Source organism: Pagrus pagrus (assembly GCF_965226575.1).
Source record: "Pagrus pagrus genome assembly, contig: HAP1_SCAFFOLD_55, whole genome shotgun sequence".
NCBI classification, from domain to species: domain Eukaryota; kingdom Metazoa; phylum Chordata; class Actinopteri; order Spariformes; family Sparidae; genus Pagrus; species Pagrus pagrus.
The window spans coordinates 149847-168670 of NW_028175408.1; the positions used below are offsets into that span (position 1 = coordinate 149847).

General features: G+C 43.4%; 1 long non-coding RNA gene across 1 annotated transcript; it reads right to left on the reverse strand.

Moving 5' to 3' along the window:
* Nucleotides 1–720: 720 nt before the first annotated feature.
* LOC311253849 lies at nucleotides 721–1612 on the reverse strand. The gene is made up of 3 exons (XR_014621968.1): nucleotides 1524–1612; nucleotides 1240–1331; nucleotides 721–788 (listed from the first exon to the last, which is right to left on the reverse strand). It is a non-coding gene; the product is annotated as an uncharacterized lncRNA (long non-coding RNA).
* Between the last annotated feature and the right edge of the window lie 17212 nt (nucleotides 1613–18824).

The following is an 18824-nucleotide window of genomic DNA, read 5'->3' on the forward strand; positions in this document are numbered from 1 at the left end:
CTGTTACATACGTTTCACTACTATTATTGTAATGCATTACTACACACTATCCTTACCGTTAAACACTACTACTGTTATTACTAGTAGTCACATATCCATGTGCATTTCATTATTATTGCTGTAATACCTCTTTTCTCATTCCTGTCAACCATCTATTATAATTGTATACATTGTGATCTCGTTGATCTGCTCTGTACATGCGACATCTATTGCACGTCTGTCCGTCTTGGGAGAGGGATCCCTCCTCTGTGGCTCTTCCTGAGGTTTCTTCCGCATTTTTTTTCCCTGTTAAAAGGGTATTTTTTCTCACTCGAATCAAGGGTCAAAGGACAGAAGGTGTCGTCTCTGTACAGATTGTAAAGCCCTCTGAGGCAAACTGTGATTTGTGAATTTGGGCTATACAAATAACATTTGATTTGATTTGATTTGATTTGATTCCTTCTACAAGCTTCCTCTCCCTTGGTCTGGCTGACAGGATGACCATGTCATTAACTGGACCAGGTTTAATGCCCTGCATCCAAACAAAAACACATTTCAATAAACATTGAACCGATATCCATACATAAGATAAAAGTCATTAATAGGTTGGTTACTATGGTCCTTGGTTTGTGCCACTTCTGTTCAGTCTCTGTACAGCTGAACACTGGGGGAACAGATGTAAGCCTCAGCTGGGAGTAGCGGGCCGTCTGGTACAGCAGAGCTGCCACGTGGCTGCACAAGGCTGTACCTGCCACACAGGTGCACTGGCATCTCTGCAACTCGACTGGTTTTGATTCCCTTAGCACAATCTGTTTACAATAGCAAATGTTACTTAGAGAACAAAATGTACTGGCTGCAAGTGTAATAATAGAAAGACAACATTAAATTAGTGAACTTCTGTTAGTAAACTTAAAAATTGTTAAAAGTGAAACAGGAAAAAGTGTCATAAAAACACAATTTATTTGTAGTTTACCATATAAAATAGATATGTGTAATCTCACTTTACTTATTTCAAAGAAAAATACAAGATAAATCTTTAATTGAAGTTATAGGAAATTATAAGAACTCAGAGCACAATCTTGTTTCTGTGAGAGCCATTAATTTTACATTCTTTCTGAATATGACACCTCGGGTACCATATGACATAGTTCAATGATAGTCTTTATACGCTATTCGCAGCAATGACATGACTCACAGAAACTTGATTTGACAAACAGAAACCTGTTTCTTAGCTTGAACTGAACCTGCAGGATGACTTACCCTTACACTCAGACAGTGAGGCTTCTGGCTTTTCCTCATGGACCTGTAGCACTCAGCCCTAACTGTGACCTCTCCTGCCTCCTTGTTTAAAACTGAGATTAACATTAGGGTTAGGATAATACATTGCACAAACAAACAAAAAAAAAAACAGTTAATGACGCTAACCTACCACTATGCTAACTTTAGCTATACATAGTAAATAAACGTTGCTTTGTTACTGAGCTAACTTTGGCTAGTTAAGGGCTAGCATGTATCAGAGTCGGTTTGGTGAAGTGTTAACTTACCTTCATAGTTGTTTATATAACTGGACACGTACAATTTGAACCCTTTATCCTATTAGTTTTTCTGGATTGTTACTGTTCAATGTTCTTCGTCTTCTCTTCGTCATCGTCATCTTCTTATTATTATTATTATTCTTCGTCTTCTCTCCGTTTTAAGGCCAGAAAATGACCAATCATAGGAGGGCCGGGGTCAGCCTTGGTCTCCGCCACCAAAGTGTCAAAAGTCTTGCTTCGAGCGAGCAGAGCTCCACCGCGAGCGAGCACAGGGGAGAGAGAGAGCGAAAACGGGAACGAGCCAGCACGCGCAAAGCAGCTGCACAGTGTTGCTGTGTGTGTCGCTGTTGTTTTTTACTCGCTCGCACCTGCCTCTGCTTCACTCTGTTGCTGAATATGTTCGCGACGATCAAACAAGTGCGCGCGGCAGGTGAAATCTGCGAGCGTGACACGAAATAATTCACTGCTTTTGACTCAAATATAACTGCATAGTACCCCCGTGGGTCTCCAGCTGAACTTTGAGGAATAAGAAACTACATCAGACTTATCATCAGCATGAGGGTGAGTCGATAATGACTGAATTTTGTTTTAGAGTGAACTATTTCCTTTAAAGGTCAAAAATAAGCGTGGCCAAAAATGGAGGGGAGAGTCGAGAATTGCCAGACAATGCCACCTGGGGAATTGCACCCCAGGAAATACAATAGCCACTCTTACTATAGAAGATCACAGAGATTCGTTACACTAATAGATTTAAAGAGGACGAGAGACAGACTTCCAAATACAACAGAGGGGACACAACTCAAACCAAAGAAAACTACTACAAACCACCACGTGCCACACCAAATTCAGGGGAGTGAGAGGGGAACCACCACCGGGGGAAGTCTGCCGCACACTACACCCGCTCCTGTCCTGGAAAAGAAAGAATCAAAATTATAATACAGCTTATGGTGGGACACTCAGGCAGACGGATTGTACAGCTAAAACAGGAGTCATACCTACCATACAAATACCCTGCTCGGTGCAAACAACTGGAGCACGCCAGAAAGAGCCCTCTCCCGATGAACGCCAGGCAATAGTGTGCGCACTAGGGGTGGGAGGATCGTTCCAAATATCGATAGTATCGATACCAAGGTGAGTATTGGTATCGGATCGATACTAGCGTGATGAGATCGATATTTTTGTTGTAGTTTCTCTTCTATGAGTTCAGCAAATCACTCGTATTTCTTCACAGAGTTTGTGTGAGCGCAGCATCTCTCTCAGTCCTTATGCGCAGCACTCCTCTCCACCTCTCTCACACCGCTCACTCAGGTTCACTAGGCCCCTCCCCTCCCCACCTATCACTCAAGGTACTGAATGTATACTCAATATTATCACTTCCTTCTGTGTGAGTGATTAATTTAAGTACAGAAGGGCAGGGTGAGAACACACCCACAGAGACAGATAAATACCATGCATTTCTTCTCAGACATGGAGTCTTCACTTTGTAACAGACCTGTGTGTTGCTTTGTGAATGCTCCTCAGGGCTGCCCCTGGCCAAATTGGGGCCCTTAGCAGAATTTTATTTTGAGGCCCCCCCTCCCCATTACAAAATGACTCTTTCAACAATGGAACAAGCCTTTTACAGATGCACACGTATGCATTTTCTGGATGCAAAGTCATTAATGAGGTCATCATATGACAGCTGCTGTGCCACTTCTGAGTTGATGCTTATGATAGCCAGGCCACTCAAGCTTTCTTGCGCCATTGATGAGCTTCAGTTCTTGCTCAGCAAAGGCAACTGTAATGGGACTAGCCTCCTCACAAAGATTAAAATGCAATTAATGCAAATACGACTACAACTAATTATAATCATTATGATTTGGTTCGATGATATTTCTATATTTAAATATTTTTAGATACTTATTTTTACATTTAGTACTTAGGTTCTATATTCCTACACTGCTCTTTGCTGCTGCAACACTTTGAATTTCTCCATTGTGGGTCAAATGAAGGATTATCTTAATTTATCTTATTTTATCTAATCTTATACTGTTATGAATTAAATTCACCAAAAGATGGCGACATTTTACCCCCATAAAAATAGCCCAAAACTTCTATTCTTCGACCTGTGTGTGTCCGTTAGTGTGTGTCCGTGTGTCCGCACCCGAGAGAGGCGGCAGAGATGAGAGATGGTGAAACGCTGTTTTGTTTTGTTTTTTAAAAAGCGACCAACTCCTCCGTCTGGCTTTCAGACATGACTCTCCATGTGGCTACCGCTACACACATAAACAAGGACACGGGTAAGAAAGCGCGTCACTGCCCGTAATTTGCTATGATTGGTCGGTCAGGTTGACGACGTTATACGTTTGGTGCGTCGGTGCATCAGCATAGAACTACAATTTATAGAATGTGCCCTAGACGATCCCTACGATCTCTGCACTTTGGCAGATCGTCTTCACATTCTAATCCTTCACAATCTAATATCGTCATATCGCCCACCCCTAGGTGGGAGTTGGAGTGTGAGCTGAGCTGGTGGTGACAGGGGCTGGATCAGACACGTCCAGCAGCTCTACAGTGGGGTGTAACCCACTTTCTTCAAAACCCTCACCTTCCAGCTCCTCCTCAGTGCCTACATCTTCAAGCAGTGCCTCAGTTTCCTCTGAGTCAGGATGTACATCCTGCAAGGCCTTTCCCATCTGGCTGTACAAGTAATCTATGCCGAGAAGCTCACCTGGGACAGTTGAGAGAACAATAGAGGGTGGAAAATTAACTTTCGGATAATGCATTAAAAGGAATATACTGTAGAGTGAATATGGCAAGTAGCTTCATCAGGATGAAAAGCTTAAACTTACCAGTGTAAACAGCAGGTGGCTGAAAAGACGGGACAAGGTGCCTTCCAAAGACCTTGACACTGAGGGTGTTAACACAGTAAACAAGGTCTCCAGAATAACTCAGCAGGGGGGCAGGCTTGACTGCTAGGGATGCAGCTTCTCGGTCCTGGTTCCACCTGTTCAGTCCTTCCAGGAGGTACAGCTGGATATTGAAGCTGTTGACACTCGTTCCTTAAGATAGTAGAAAGGTAAACACAATGATACGTTTATTTGTTGTGTTTGGTCATCTGTAAATTATTAATAGGCTTTATGCATAGCTCCACTACTTCCTGAACTTAAACCATGACAAACAACAGAATTGCGATGTTAAAGAATCTTACTGATGAATAATGATTCATACTGACCTGGAATGAACCTGTTTACATGCAGGTGAAAGGACTCCAATGATGTGGACCCTCTGGCACACCTGTAGTTTGGCAGCACAATGCCTGCCTTGGTGGTGGTGCCTGTCTGGGTGTAAAGAAGCACACCTGGTTCGTCCTGTATGCACTTAACATGCCTCTGTTGGACTCGCCAGATGTGCTGCATCCTTTCCTGGTCCAGAAGAGAAACACCAAGAAAATCCCTGCCCTTTGCCCCCATCAGTTCATTAAGGAGCTGCTCGATCATGACTACTGTCTGCCGCTGTCCTCTTGTCTGCCTCCGGTAGTGCAGTGCCAGCTCGTCTTTGGTGATGTGCTGATGGACCAGACTGTCAGTGATGCCAGGGACACCTTCCTGTCTCAGCTGCTCCCGCTTGGCCTGATGCAGCAAGGCAACATCTCCAAGTCCAGCTGGTCCAAGATTGTCTTGCTGGAGGAAAGATATGTTGTTTTGCAACCAGCTGAGAGTCTCTGTGATCATCAGGTGATACCTGTCCACATCCAGAATGTGGCGGGCTCTCTTGTGAGCTCCATAGCTTGTGAGCCGTGTGCCATAAGCAGGACAGGACAGCCTGACCTTCCACAGGTGGTATGGCATCCACAAGAGAAGCCGGTGGTGGAAAAAGCGCTCCAGAGTGGGGACCTGATGGTATATGAGAGATGGCTCTGGTGGATCATACCACAGCTTCCGGTCTGTGCGCAGACGCTGTTTTTTCCACAGGGCCGCTGAAATCCACTTCTGATCTTGAGGTGGTATGGTCTTCAGCAGCTTTGTGGGCAGCCAAGCAGCATCTGAAACAGGTGGAATCTCCACATTTTCAGGCAATGGTGAGGTGAGAGGAGCAGAGGGAGTTCCAGAGGAGATACAGGAGGAGGTGGCAGATGACTGACTTCCTATTTTATGAAAAATAAAATAAAATAAAATAAGGTAAATAGATATGATAACAATCTACTCAAGAGCAGTTCCTGTTTCAAGTGTAGTATGATATCTTCTTACAACTGTAGCAGTGGAGGGCAGAATGGAAGAAGCTGGGCTTGATACAGGAACAGGAGAGGGAGGAAGAGACAGAGGAGAAACGGTCTGCAGAAACTTCTTGGGACTGCGGCCAGGTGGTGCCACCTTTCTTTTGGTGGGGCTTGTGATGGGGCTGGATACATCAGAGGTCTGGGGGAATAAAGGCACAGTTCACAATATAGGATAACCATAGATGATAATGAATGAATAAATGAATGAATCTATCATTTGCGGGATAAATAAAGCAATAAAGGAATTCTGATTCTATAGCAGTCAATAAAACCAGACCATTTCAACATGAAATGAATGCATGAAAGTCCCACTATAGTTACTGCTACATAAAAACAATAACAGTGTATATATATATTTTTAAATCAAAGTCAATCTATGTATCATTCTCTTTACATTACCTTAGATGAATGCTTCCTAGCCAAACTTAAATTTGGTTTTAACACGGCACCATGAGAGCCACCAAACCGCGGCTTTGTAAACTGACAAGGGCTTTGTACATTTTATATAGTTGAGTATATTAATAATATTAATATAAATATCAGCAAAAGTAAATCCTCATTACTTACTGATGCCAAAGTCAAAATGGGCCTTCTAGGTTCACCACCAGCTAAGGAGTAATCCTTTGGTGGTGGTGGTGGTGAACCTGCAGGCGAGGGTCCTGGCTGTAGCGTCTCAGGGAGCGAACTGGAAGGCTACAGGTTCACAGACAAGAAAAAAAATTGTAATATTACAGAATTCAACACCAGCACGTCATAATTGTATGAGAGACTTCTGATACCTTCTTTGCATGGAAACCACAGTTACAGCTCTGTGCACCTCCAAACAGTGACATTTGTCCCCTCAACTGCATTATTCAAGACTTTTGTGACAACAAAAGTGAATACTTTACAGATTTCATTCATACTGTTATGCTAAAAGTGCATAAGAACATACTCTGAATACCGATCTCGTACTGATAAGCAGTAACGTACAGCGATAGAGTGGGGCAGGGGGTGTTTTAACACCCACACTTTTCCCTGTCAGAGGATTCAACAGCCACACTTTTTCTTTTTTTGTTGCTTCAAACATGACAACGGCTTTCAGTGTGACCGGCTGATGATTGGCTGTTCTGCCTTAAGTCCCGCCTCTGCTGTGTTAGATTTATCGTTCAGCTCATGCTGAGGAGGCGGGAACTAGCCATAGATATACATATACATAGACGCTTCACTGAGCGCTGAATCGTATGTCGAAGTCAGTGGAGTGAACTTTATAAAGCTCCTTCTACAAAGCGCTATAAGTTCATGCCTCTCATTGACCCATTCACACACGTACGAATATACCTGGGAAACAGACAGGCACAAAAAACACCGTCTGTAACGTTCTCTGATGATTATAAACGTTACATAGCCTACTCCTGATATGTTTAGTAAACAGGTAGGCACCAGACCCACGTATGCATTTTTCTAATGTTTTTATTAGTTTACAGCTGCCAATGCCAATTTGTTTACAGCTGCCAATGTATGTAACTCTGTTACTGTGATGATATTGAATCTGTGTCTATAATAACCAGATCCTGACATGTAAATGTGATGTCTGTGGGAATAAGAAGCACTGATGTTTACATTACATTTTACATTTAACTTATTTTGATGAATCGTTTTTATATCCAGTGATTTTAACTACTAAAAATGACAATCATGGAGACAATTTTTTTTTTTAAAAAGCCTGCAAATCAAAAATAAAAAAATAAGACACTGCAATTGGCTGTCTGGCTTTTACATAGAGCAGGTCACTGAAGAACATATATACATACTTATATCTATACAGCTGTATGTACAAGGAGACACATTGAAGAACATATGTATATATGTCTATGGCTGTAAACACTCATAAAAACATTAGAAAAACACATATGTGGGTTTGGTGCCTACCTGTTTACTGAACATATAAGGAGTAGTTAATGTTTATAATCATCAGACAACGTTACAGACGTTGTTTTTGGTACCTGTCTGTTTCCCAGATATATTCATACGTGTGTGAATGGGTCAATGAGAGGCAACAAGGATGTGTGAGACACTCCATCTCACTCCTATTGCCTCTCCTCCTGTCCGTATCCCACCTCAGTGCTTCACAGGTAGTGCTCCTGCACATGTATATGCGTCCCCTTCTGACTACTACAGGACTGAATTCTACAAAGTTATGGATGTTATTGACATGCAGCTTGGAGAAAGATTTGAGCAGGAGGGAATGCAAATGTTAAGGCATCTGGAACAAGTTCTCTGAACTGGAAAGACCACATCCATCCCCCACACTTTTGAAAAGCTTGCTACGCCCCTGCTTATGAAGAAGTTATTCTAACTGATACCAAAAACTAATGCACACATTAACTTTAATGTAACCGCAAAGTAACTATTATTGCCTTATAATTTATAGGGTTGATATCAGTTATGAGTAGATCGAAATAATGCACAAAATAAGCACATATGCACATATTGCAATAATGGCATTGCAACAACTGCTGAATTACTCATAATTGTATAAGGATGTAGTGCCAATATTTTTTTAAATATCAAGTAGCAATAGTAATAGCAGTGGGAATTTGGGTCCTCACCATCAGTAGAATTAAGATTTCCAACTGCTGCAGAACAGAATCTGGCAATGAAATCTTCACAGTTGAACTTCCTTCCCATGAATCGAAGTCTGGAGACAGGAAAGCCCAGAACATTGCAAAGGTGATTAAGATATTGTACTGGAGCAATAGAAGAACCTAGATGTAATAGTACATGTATTATAGCCCATTCTCTTCTGTTTTAAAAGTGTTAATGGTTATGCACTTTAGATGTAGGCTACCATACACACATATTGGAGTATATGACTCCTTGACATGGTGAAGTTGAGTTATTTGTAGGAAATAAATCCATAATATCAAGTAAGTCCATAAGATAGTTTTGTTTTCCTGTTTGGAGAGCAGGAAGATTGAGTGATTGAGGTGTGGAAGCTGTGGGACCAGATGGCCAGCAACATTGTGGACACAGAGGTGAGTACCAGAATAAACAGTACAGTTTTCTGTACCAGTCCCTTAAATTCAAGTTTGTTCATATGTTGAAAAACAATTCTTAATATCAAATACATCGATCCAAAAATAATTTTGTGATTTCAGTTCAATTCAGTTCAATTTTATTTGTGTAAGGCCATATCATAACACAAGTTATCTCAGGGCACTTTCCATAGAGAGCAGGTCTAGGGTTACCTGCCTCGACTGGTTCACTTGAGAGAAAGAGAAGGAGAGAGAGAACACACAGAAACAAACAACAGAACTGATCATACTAATACAGTAGTGATAACAGTCAATAGGCGATATGAGGGGGGTTGCTGTCCCCCTTGTTAGCAAAATTACCAAAAAGCATCCCCCTTGTTAACCTGCCATTACTCTCCATCCCCTAGTAGCAGATAGTGTGTTACAAATCACAAGTGGCCGCGATCAGCTCCGGCGCACAGTGGAGTCGAGCCGTGCACGGCTGCTTTGCATTTTGACTATTTTGACGGAAGCCGCAACAAGCTGCAAAGAGCAGATCACGCCGGCAGGAATGGCAGAGACACAGGAATGGCATAGAGCATCTGGTCAATTTTCAAAATAAAACACCCTGTGCAGACTCCTGATTGTATAAAAATGAAAAATGACTGGATCAACAAAATCTGAGCAAGTCAACAAATTTGGGCAGACAAAAGGCTCAGCTTCTGAAACGCTCCCACTGGGGTTCTCTCAAATGATTTTCACAGACTTGTTCTTTATTCATAGACTCCATTCCCTTTGCTGGTTATATCAGGGGTGCAAATATTTCATGTTTATTTTCAAATCAAATCAAATCAAATCAAATTTTATTTGTATAGCCCAAATTCACAAATCACAGTTTGCCTCAGAGGGCTTTACAATCTGTACAGAGACGACACCCTCTGTCCTTCGACCCTTCAGTAATGTTCAAGTTTTTTCAGAGATTAGTTTTTTCTGACAGTTTAATATCAATAGTAACTTTGCCATTTATGTTCTAAAACTAAAAGTTACTTTTTATAAGTGTTTTTAGTGTGCCTGTTCAGAACATGGTGGTTTATGTTATGTTGGTAATTGTCATTTTTTAGTGAGGTAGCTGTTACATTTTACAATATAAGGTTTTCATATTGGTGCATATCGGACAATATTACACCGATACCGATATATCTGCGATAGGCTAATATCGGCCGAAAAATCGGCCTACCAATAAATCAGTCGGGCTCTACTATTTTGCACAATGTTCACTGTGTGTCCTTCTAGGAATTTAGATGGTAAAAAATTCCAAGGGGTCATGTAACTTAAAATTACCCTGCTTGTAGTGTATTGGGAGAAACATGAGAAAACCCTGCCTGAATAAACTCAGTCCACTGCATACAATTTAAAGGTGTATTTACTCATGACTTTAATACAGTTTTAAAAAGATTGTAGTAGGGAGAGAAGGAAGATACCTGGATAAAATGAAATTGTAGACTTAGAAATGTCAGTTATGGTTAAAGCGTCCTGCAACATTGTCCTTTGGGAGGTGTACATAGGTGTGTCAGGGAGGTGCTCCCATTGGGCCATCCCCCCTGTTAAAAATTAACAAATCACCTACTGATAACAGTAATAGGACAGTAATCAAATTAATAAACATGACAGAAAAAGTAATTACAGTACTTACAGTGGTAATAATAGTAACAGTAATAAATAACAATGATGATGAGACGAGTAATGATGATTGATCACGGGTCAGTTGAAGACAGCCTTAGATCCAGACTCTGCAGCGCTGGAGGCAGAAACACCTGTAGACAGTGACAGGAGGACACAGGAGAGAGAAGAGGAAGAACAGCACTACAGAAGAGGGAAAGGCTCAGTTAGTAACAGGCATTGATAAATGGGGATGAATATGAATAGAGATTGAGAGGGACAGGAAGGGAGAGGGGTTTGGTGCATCATGGGAAATCCCCCCAGCAGTCTAGGCCTATGGCAACATAACTATGGGATTGTTCAAGGCTTAACCTTGCCTAACTATAAGCTTTATCAAAAAGGAAGGTCTTGAGTCTGCTCTTGAACAAGGAGAGAGAGGGGAGAGTATGCCTCCTTTTCTACTCTCTGAGACTCTAGGAACCATGAATGCACTCTGGGAGTGCAGTGCTCTGGTGCGGTAGTAGGGGACTTGAAGATATGAGCTCCTATTGCTCAAAAAGACATCTGTGATGAGTTACGAAAGCATGGAAGGAGACCTCAAGAGTACAGACAAAGATACAGACTACGAGACGATTGAGAAGAAGGACCTTGTGAGTAGCAGTTGAATATGAATGAAAAGCACCACTGTAAACAACTGTAAGGTCGTAACCCTAACCCTAAGGAGATGTAGGGTCACATGACCTGACAGTACGAAAATGTCGGGTTTGATACTGAGATAATAGGTGTGACCAAACATCCTGTTCTTCACATGGTAGAAGTTAGAAGTTACCATGGGGTTACTGTGGTGTGTGTAGTGTGGATGAATAGTGTGGTAGGAACTGGTTTTATTGCTGCATGGTAGCACGAGTACAAATCACTTTTCTTTTTAACTTTCAGGATCAACAACTCCCACAGATAGTAGGGATGTGCGTATCAATCCAGAAATATCGATACTTCCGATCTAGACGTGTGTTTTTTAGAATCGATCTTCCCATCAAAATATCGATCCTGTTGTGTTTGCAGACACAGATAAGAACGGTAATATTGAGACACTACACTGTATGGCCAGTGAGTGGCGCTGTAAGATGGTGATAGTGGATTAAGACTGGATAGAGAAGTACGGAGTGTTCAGAAAAGAGATGCTACGAGATGTACATGTACCCTGCTACTAAGAGTTCAGTAAAGTAACTAAACTGTTCGTCTGGCTCCTCTACTTTACTCACCTACACCACAAATTGGCGACGAGGATGAGCGCTTCTGTACCGAGTCCACCGCCCTTCCTTCCTCATGTGGGTGAGCCGCAAATACTGTTCGAGACGTGGCGGAAGATTTTCGACAACTACATGCTCGTCATTCATGCAAGAGGAGACGCATGGCCGGATGCAAGGCAACGTGCAGTGTTACTTCATTGCCTGGGTCCGGAAGGACAACTACTTTTCTACACTTTGCCAGACCAAGGTACGACATATGAGGACGCCATGTCCACCCTCGAGAAACACTCTGTACCGAAAGTTAATGTTGTGGCCTGCAGACACACATTCAGACAACGCACTCAACGAGCGGATGAGACGGCATCACAGTATGTGGCAGCTTTGAGAGCATTAGCTTCATCGTGTAGTTTTGGACAGATGGAAAACAAGATGATCCGTGATCAGCTGATTTCAAATGTTTACCTCGCTGCTGTGAGAGACAAATTACTGCTAGAGGACGACCTCACTCTGGAGAAAGCTCACACAATCGCATGCCAGGTGGAGGCAGCGGTTAAAAACGCCACACTGCTTTCTTCAACTAAAACGGTCCCGACCGCGCTAGTGCAAGCTGTCGGTGCAGCCAAGGAGCATTTCCGAGGGCAAAGAGGAGCTCGCCATGCCAAAGCCCCAGCTCCAGACCGTGATAAAAAGAGGAACACAAACCAACAGCAACGTAAGTGCTTCAGATGTGACTCCAACAAGCTCTTGGCTAATGATAAAAACTGTCCAGCTGCTTCAGTAAACTGCAATAAATGTGGCAAAAAGGGGCATTTCGCCAAAATATGTAAATCTACTGTAAGTGAAGTAAGAGAAGTTGTAGTCCCTGAGCTAGCTGTACTGTGGATGGATAACGTTAAACTTACTGCAGCAACTTATGATAAAATCACCTGCAATGTCAATGTTGAAGCACCAGAGGGAAATTCTCATGTCCTGGAGTTGATTGTTGATACGGGAGCATCTGTGTCTATTCTGCCAGAGACAATGTACAGACAATGTTTTGCAGATTGCTCACTGACAGAACCTCAAGTCAAACTGGTCACTTATGCTAGACGTGAGGTACCTGTTATTGGTTGCCTGCCAGCAAAAGCAGCCATAGCAGAGCAAGGCAGCAGGGTCCCAGCCTCCTTCCACATTGTTAAAGCTGGATCACCTCTGCTGGGCCTGGACCTGATTAAAGCGCTCAATGTCAACATTGTTGGAGGCAAGGTGAACTACAGCAAGGAAACTGATTCAAACTTACCTGCTAATGACATCCAAAAATCCACAGTGCAGATGGTTGAGTTAGCTCCACCGCATCAGCTTGGATGTGTCAAAGGGTTCATTCATAAAGTACAAGTTACCAACACAGTGCATCCAGTACGTCAAAAGTTGAGACGCCTACCACTGAGAATACGTAAGGAGGTGTCAGCAGAGCTCAACCGCCTACTTCAAGCTGGCTTCATAGAACGTGTGGATGCGTCTGAGTGGGTGAGTCCCCTGGTCGTGGCACGGAAACGTGGGGGAGGGCTGCGACTGTGTGTTGACCTGTGTGAGCCCAATAAGAGTGTCATCATGGACTGTTATCCTCTCCCTCATATGGAGGACATATTTACAGAACTGGCAGGTGCTACACACTACAGCCAAATCGACCTGAGTTCTGCTTACCAGCAACTGCCTTTGCACCCTGACAGCCGAAATCTCACGGCATTCATAACACATGATGGTGTCTTCAGATTTACACGAGTATCTTTTGGCCTGGCTTCAGCACCGTCTGCATTTCAGAAAATGATGCAGACCATCCTGAAGGATTTGCCAGGAGTTCAGAACTACTTGGATGACATCATAATTTATGGTGACTCAAAAGAGATGCATGATCAACATCTACAAGCTGTTCTGCAGCGACTGAGAGATACTGGCCTTCAGATCAACTTCAACAAAAGCTCGTTTGGTCAGACCTGCATTCCATTCCTTGGACATGTCATTTCAAAGGAGGGTCTGCGCCCGAGCCCAGATCATCTGACTGCCATCGCTGAAGCTCCTGCTCCAAAAGACATGGCAGCACTACGCTCTTTCCTCGGCTTGACTTCCTGGTTCAGCAAGTTTCTTTCGAACTATGCAACACTGGTTGAGCCACTACGACAGCTGCTCAGACCAAATGCTCAGGCTGAACTTCAATGGGACACGGCAGCAGATGAAAGCTTCGCTAAGCTGAAAACTTGAGAGTCCAGCGCTTGCCATCTATAACCCAAAGCTTCCGACCTTCATTACGACAGATGCCTCAGACTACGGGTTAGGAGCTGTCCTGACGCAGCTGCATTCAGACAATGCTGAACACATTGTTGCCTTTGCTTCCCGTACACTTTCAGCTGCCGAGAGGAAGTACTCCACAACAGAAAAAGAGGCCCTAGCCTGTGTATGGGCTGTGGAACGTTGGCGTACATATGTGTGGGGGCACAGATTCACACTTAGAACCGACCATCAAGCTCTTACCACCCTTCTCAACACCAAAGGCATGAACAGAGCTGGCATGAGGATCGCCAGATGGTCAGCGAGACTGATGTGTTTTCAGTACGATGTGCAGTACCGCCCAGGTTCACAGAATGTTATGGCAGACTTTCTTTCACGTGTTCCCCTCGCCAACTCCAACATTGCTGCGGAAGCTGAGCAAGAGTTATTCGCGGAGATTGCTGAGATTTCTCCTCTCCTGTCAGCCCTGCCACTTGCAGATTTCAAAGCTGAATGTGAGGACTGCCCTGAACTTACAAAGCTGAGACAGGTCATTCAGTCAGGATGGCCTAAGACGAAAAAGTCTCTTCCAAGTGATGTGCAGCTGTACTTCCTAATGCGATATGAACTTGCTGTTGAGGCACCACTGATCTTCCGTGGAACTCGCCTGGTAGTGCGTAAGTCTCTTCGACAGAGGATAGTACAACTGGCACACGAAGGGCACCAGGGCGTGGTCCGCACGAAACAACGCCTCAGAGACCTTTACTGGTGGCCACACATGGACGACCTAGTTCACACAGTTCTGTCATCCTGTACGATCTGTCATGTGACAAAACAGCCAAAACTCCTCCTGCCCCAATGCAGCCTGTTGAATTTCCAGGGGGCCCTTTTCAGCATGTGGCTGTGGACATTGTCGGCCCGTTTGAACGTGGGACTTATGACTGCAGATTTGCCATTACTCTCATTGACTATTTCAGTAAATGGCCGGAAGTTGCCTTTACTTCATCTGCAACTACAGACACAATCATAACATTCCTGTCTTCCATCTTTGCACGTGAGGGAAATCCCTGTGCCATTACAACTGATAATGGCCCACAGTTTACGTCCTCTGCCTTTGCTGAGTTTCTCACAGAGAGGGGCATCAAACACATCAGAACAAGTGTTTACCATCCTCAAGCTAACGGAGGTGTCGAGCGCTTTAACAGAGTGCTCAAGGACTGTATTCAGAAGCTCAAGCAGCCCAACGCCCATGGAAACCAGCAGTCACTGAAATGCTACACAGCTACAGAGCAACAGCTCATGCGACAACTGGTGAATCCCCTTTCCAGCTTCTGAGAGGACGACCGATGTGGACAAAATTAAATGTTCTGCTAAACCCTGAACACAGAGAAAAATATGGTCACATTGCAGCCAGAGTTGCCCTACAGCAGGAAAAGAGCAAACGCTACACGGACATGAAACGAGGTGCGAAACCTCCCAAGGTCACAGTCGGTGATAACGTCCGGGTACGCAAGCCTTTTCATGTTGGAAAAGGAGAGAGACAGTACACTGATCCCATGTCTGTGGAGCAACAGACAGGATTGAGCACCTTCATCCTGAGCAACGGGAAAAGGTGGAATGCAGCACGCCTTTCTCTCTGCCCAAAGAGCAAAGAGGAGGAACAGAGAGCTGGTACAGTACAGACCACCAGTCCAGCTGAGACCATAACAAGACAAACTGCTCAGAGAGAGAGACAGAAACCAGCCTGGACCAAAGACTATCATACTTGCCAACTCTCCCGATTCACGTGGGAGACTCCCGATTTTTAACCCTATCTCCCGTGATGCTCCCGGTCAGTAATTTCTCCCGTTAATCTCCCGATTTTACAGTGAAGGAAACAAGTAACATTGTAGGGGATTTGTCGCAGTATCTGGCAACCCTGGCCTGCATGCGCGTATGAGGCAAGCCGGCGACGTGACTCAGTCACTCGCTGGAGGCAGTGATACGCCAAGTAGCGTTGATACTGCCGGAAAATAAGAAGAAGAAGAAGTCACTGGCTGGTAGTTGACAGAGATGGATAGAGTCAGAGAAAGACTGACACCTGACACTCCGCCAAAGAAACGAAAAACTGAAAAAGAAAAAAAGAAATATGCGTCCAGATTTAACACAGCGTGGACCGAGACCTTCCCCTGGGTTAGAGCCAGCCGGTGTAGTACCCACCATGCGTTTTGTAAGGCTTGTCATGTTGATTTTAATGTGGAGCACGGCGGGAAAAATGATTTGATGAAGCATGCTAGCACTGCTAAACATAAAGTAGCCATAGAAGGACAGAGGGGAATGCCAAAGATGGACTCATTCTTCATTAGAGGACAGACGGAGGCTGATCTAGTGACCAAGGCAGAATGTAAAATGGCCAGGCTGATTGCAAAAAACAACTTGCCAATGGCATTCAGCGATGAGTTCAGCAAAAGTGTTGCTGCCATGTTTCCTGATTCAGTCATCGCCAAGAAGTACTCCTCTGGGAGAACAAAAACAACACAGATTATCAAAGGTAAGAAACATGATTAGCTATTTCTTTTAATGTATGTTTCACAAAGCGGTTTTTGAAACAAGGCAAAGGAAAAACGTTTTACCTTGACTTGAGATGCTGGTGTAGTTTTGCTAATATTCTATTGCTGGCTGGCTAGCTACCAGCAACATGGCTAGCTGGCTTAGTGATAAGCTACCAGCAAGTTATATTATATGTAAACAAAAGCAATAAGGTGAGCAACCAACGAAATAAAGCTGTGCTCTTTCCCTTCTCATTACTCTCTCCATAATAGTAACTATTTCTTTTTAATTACGCTTATTTGTGGGGTAGGCTTACTATATTGCTGGATGGAGAATATACATGCCAAATTGAGGCAATTTGAACCATATCATCTCAATTAATAGTGAATTGAAAAATCATTTTGTAACTTTGCAGGAGCCATCACCTTGGAGCTGGATGACCAAGTCACCAAGACATGCCAGACTAAACCATTTGCTCTTCTTTGTGATGAGTCCAACAACATAAAGCAAGACAAGGGATTCGTGATACTGGCCAGGGTCTACTGTGAGGCTGAGATGCAGGTACTGGAATGTCTGTTGAGTTGAATGTCTGATTTTGATTATATTTTTAGTTTATGTTCATGATTATTGTGTCTTGTAAGCCCATAAGGGCTGGACATCCTATTTGTGGTGCATGATGACACTTAAAAAAATATTCCAATTCCAAAAATGCAGGTGGCCACCAGGTTCTTAGACATGCCAGTTTGCAACATGTGGAATGCTGAGAACCTGTATGAGAAGCTAGCATCCACTTTGAGGTGAGCTTTGTGTGAAAGCATAACATTACCATGCTTTAATTACCGGTAGGATTACTCTTCAGAGTAGAAAAGCACTATATTAATGCATTTCATTTATCATGTATGTATATTTCAATTCTTTCATGAAATGTTTTTGTTAGGGAAAGGAACATTCCTTGGGAGGGGCTCATAGCCTTTAACTCCGACAATGCCAGCGTAATGAAGGGCAGACACAATTCAGTGATCACCAGACTTCGGAGCAGCCAACCACATGTCCAAGACTTGGGCTGCATATGCCACCTGGTGCAGCTTGCCACGGGTTGTGGCGTCAAGGCCATACCTCTTCCAGTGGAGGACTTCTTAGTCGGTATATACTACCACTTTGACAAGAGGTAAATATATTGAGTATTATTTATTTCCACACATTGTATAGGGTACTTTTACTTAAGTAAATGATTTCAATACTTCTCCCACCACTGACCTTATACCATTTTGTTCCTTGCTATGAATATTACAAACCTTACCAATTTAATATTTTACTATCTCTTTCCTTCAGCGCAAAGAGGTGTGAGTTGTATAAAGAATTTGTGCACTTCACCGACTCTGACTCCCTCAAGCTCCTGAGGTACTGCTCCACCAGGTGGCTCAGCCTCCTCACCTGCATTCAGCGAGTGCTCAACCAGTGGGCAGCTCTACAAGCCTACTTTGAGAGCCATGATGAGGTGGAGAGGAACGCCAAAATCCGTGCCCTGGCAGGACATCTCCGTGACCCTGAGATGAAAGCGTACTTCTTTTTCCTGAGTGTGGCTCTAAAGCCCTTAGCAGACTTCAACACATCCTTTCAGGTGGGTAGCTTATGGATATGATATAATAATGAAAACATGATATACAGTATGTATTTCCTATGCCTTTTATTTACATGATTTTTCTTCTATTTCCCCACAGTCAGACCAGGTCATGATTCACAAACTAGAAAGAGAGATGTGCAAGCTGGTCAAGCGATTCCTCGGATACCTTGTTCCAGCAAGGGCAATCATGGACATCCCACTGAAGGAAATCCAGTATGGAAAGGAAAACCAGCTTGCTGATGAAGACCTTTTCATCGGAACAGCGACAAAGGAATTCATCAGAAATGAAGACCTTACACCCACAACGGAGAGGAGATTCTTTCAGTGAGTACACTACTGCTTCTCATTTGATATTATGAACTCAAATTATTTTTAATAGTAATATACTATTAATGAAAGCTGTAGGTGTCCCCTAAAATAATCATCAGTATTGCACATCTTATTTCAACTTTTAGGGCAGTGAGAGCCTTCTATGAAGCATCTATTGGAAAGATGCTGAAGTCCTTCCCCATTGAGAACCAAATGCTCAACGACCTCAGGACGCTGGACCCAACCTATCGGCTCGACATCACTCCAGACACAGGTAGGATTATGCTTGGTTTTGATAGTTAAGTGAAGATAGGAAGAGAGGTCATGAAGTCAAGCATCATTCCACTTTTTTAATTTTCAGTGGAAAGGCTAGTGGTCCTGTTTCCTCAACTAGGCCTGTCAGGAGATGCAGATAAGCTGAGGGAAGAGTTGGTGGACTAC